We start from the raw sequence: 3459 nt of genomic DNA, 5'->3' as shown, positions 1-3459 counted from the left end.
ATTATTTTCTTTACTTTTTTTTTCCTCTTCTTTTTATGGTGGTGGGGGTGGTTATGTTTAAATGAAGTTGCTTTTACAACACCAACGACTTAATCATCCATTTCCTATATAAAAGGTAGCTACTTTTTTGCATGGACCTCAAGCATATTGTAGTATAGAGGTGGAATTTAAGGAAAGATATTAAGCAGGCTGTGTTGTAGCTTATGGGCAAGTAATAAATTGTATCATTTATCTTGAATGTATCATAGATAAACAGCTATATAATGATTGCCACTTTAGATAGCTGTGAAATTAGGTGATTAACTAGTTGTTACTTAACCTTCTAATTTCTGTATAAGTCTAATTACATGAAATAGAAGTTGGGGTTTTGATTTTTACTTTGCTTTTCTGTTTGGAGTGTCATTGTAACTACTGTATTGTAAATGATGGAAAATAATTGCATATGTTAAAAAATGAATTGTGTTATATTCAAAAATAAAATAAACTAAAATGAAACTTCAATGAAAATCAATAAAGTATCCCCTTTTTGAATCAGAAAAAGAAAAAGAAAAAAACTTATTGTAGGAGTTTCTTCTTTTGTGATTATGGAAGCAAATATTACATTTTCTAAGAAACCGGTTTTTCTTCCCCTCGAGAAAACAGGCTATTGACTCCTGCTCACAAAAGAACTAACTTTTGCCTTTACTATGCTAAAAACATTGCCTTATATTTGAATGCTAAAGATAACTTCCTTCCCCATATGATAAGTATCTAGTCACCCACTTCAATTACTATTGATAATGATTATGCATGAGTCTTCTACCAATCTAGGTTCTGGGAAATTTTTATATACCAATTAATTTGTCATCAGGAATCATTGTCTAAGGCAATTGCCACTCTTGTTTTGTATCTTATACATTTTTTCAATAAAAAAGGCTGACTCTCTAGTCAGAGCATAGATGCCAGACTGAACAGCAGAGATGCCTGCTTACAGTGCAGAGATGCCTGCCAGATGAGCAGAGATGCCTGTCTGGTGATCAGAAGGAAGCCGAGGCTCTCTCTCTTTCAGTGACACAGTCCATCCTTCAGGGAGCCCTGGACCTGCTGGAGGTAGACTCCAGTACTTACTATCAAGATCACATAAAATCTCTGTAGAGTACCAGGGGAACAATGGATGACATACAGTAGGCATTCAATTCATTCCATGTTAGCTGCATATAAATCTGAATTTTAGCTGTGTGTGCCAATCTGGTGGAGGAGAGAACAATTATGAACTAACAGGTAAAGTTTAAGAATGAGCTACTGAGTATTGAGAGGAAGTTAGAGAAATTAAGCAATAACAAGCTTTACACTTTGTGTATTTATTTAGTAGGAGCAAAGAATTTATACTGAGGAAAGATTTAAAATACAGACTGTCAGAATTTATGAGGAAAAGATTTCCTCTTTTTCTCATTACTATAATAAACAGTGATCAAGAAATACCTCATCAGACTTACAGAAGATAATGAAGGGAACTACAACTTGAATTATGTCCCTGATTTATAGATAATGTTGCAACATCTCAAATACTGAACATCATATTTTACCACAATTTATTTGCAAAGATGTGTGTATATGTATGTGTTTTAGGGGTATGATGAGGAATCATTTTTCATTTCATTCTTTTCAAATTAGAATGCACTTAAATAACTGTTCCAGAAAGAAAATGCAAATGAACTTTAAACTACTTATATTCCTTCAAATTTCCTTCCAATATGCGTCAACATACATGCATTATAAACAGTGTTTATATACTCTCTTGTGATCTAATTCTTTCACTTAACATTGTTTCGTGTTTTGTGAATTGTCATGCAATATAACCACCATCAAACTGTTACCTGTTTCTCTACAGCTCTCCCAGCACCTCACTTTGTGCTTAGACGTTCTAATATTTGTATGCTTCTACTTTACTGTGAATTAATTAATTAAAAGATTTATTTTAGCATTCATTTATGTTTTGAGAGACAGAGTGTCAGTGGTAAGGGGCAAAGAGAGAGGGAGTCAGATTCAGAAGCAAGTTCCAGGCTCTGAGCTGTTAGCACAGTGCCTGACATGAGGCTCGAACTCATGAACCATGAGATCATGACCTGAGTCAAAGTCGGATACTTAACCAACTGAGCTACCCAGGTACTCCTAATTAATTAATTTATTTTTAAAGATTTTTAGAATTTATTTACTTTGAAAGAGAGAGACTCTGACCCTCCCCCACTCATGCTCTGTCTTTCTCTCTCTCAAAGATAAATAAATATTTAAAACATTTTTTATAAAAGAGAGAGCATGAGTGAGAGAGTGAGAGAGAGGAAGGCGTACAGAGAGGGAGAGAGAATTCCAAGCAGGATCCACACTGCCAGCACAGACCCTGATGCAGGGTTTGAACTCATTAACTGTGAGATCATGAGCTGAGCCAAAAATCAAGAGCCAAGATGCTTAAAGAACTAAGCCACCCAGGTGCTCCCTGTTATTTTAATTTGTATTTCTTTACTTGTAGGTGAAAAGGGTGTTTTTCCATGTGATGATTTGTTGTGTATGTTTCAGTCCATGTAGACTTCCTCTCTTCACCTCTTTTTTTTCTTTTTTGAATAGCCTTGTGAACCATGTCTGCAAGCCCCTTACATATTATGTTCAATATCAACATGACCTAATTTGTTGATTATTGCACCAAAACTGTATAACTAACTGGTACTGCTACATACCTAATCACTGTCAATTCTTCAATGTTTTGAAACTCAATATCAAAATGGTCTTCAATTCCTCTGATAAATCTCTAAAAGTTGTCTTATGCTATTCTTTTCTCTTCCAGTTGACTCAGACGATCTTGGTCTCCTCACAGTTAATTTATTTTTAAATTGTTTTTGTAAATTTACTTGTAGCAAGAGTTACTATAAAACTGGACTCATTGGGCCAGAGACTTGTCCCTTATGTAGCAAACTACCTATACTTGTGGGTTCCTTAGCCAGACAGTGGCCTTAACTTTAAGCTCTAACAATGTGCAGGCACAGTTTTAAAAATCGACCTAGAGAGATAACTAAAATACAAACCTGACCATATAATTCAGTCACTAGTTAGCAAATCTCTATTGCTTACAGGATAAAAATAAACTTTTTGAGAATGGCCTACAAAGCTTTTCTAATCTAGGTTAATCTTATTCACAGCCCAGCTGTATTCTGTCATTGTTTCCATAAATTCTGCATTACATCTAAATGGACTGCACATTGTTCTTGAATATCTCTTCTTGCTTTTCTTCTACCCGGCCTTTTGCTCATGTCACTTCACCCTCATTTATAGGCTCTGGTCCCCTTTCTCATTACCCTACTTTGGAGTGCCTATCTTACACATCTTTTACACTTTGTCTTAAATATGACTGACTTCCTAAAGCTTTTTTTCTCCTATTTCTCAACTGAACGTGGATTCTCCTATCTTTGAACCCCAAAGAAGCTTGTA

At 35.0% G+C, this 3459-nt stretch overlaps 1 pseudogene; it reads right to left on the bottom strand.

Moving 5' to 3' along the window:
* Window positions 1–2880: 2880 nt before the first annotated feature.
* Window positions 2881–3012, bottom strand: LOC115284499 (annotated as a pseudogene).
* Between the last annotated feature and the right edge of the window lie 447 nt (window positions 3013–3459).

This window comes from Suricata suricatta, chromosome X (genome assembly GCF_006229205.1).
Source record: "Suricata suricatta isolate VVHF042 chromosome X, meerkat_22Aug2017_6uvM2_HiC, whole genome shotgun sequence".
In the NCBI taxonomy this organism is placed as follows: Eukaryota; Metazoa; Chordata; class Mammalia; order Carnivora; family Herpestidae; genus Suricata; species Suricata suricatta.
The sequence above is the reverse complement of the archived record's forward strand: the minus strand, read 5'-3'. Positions and strand labels throughout refer to the sequence as shown.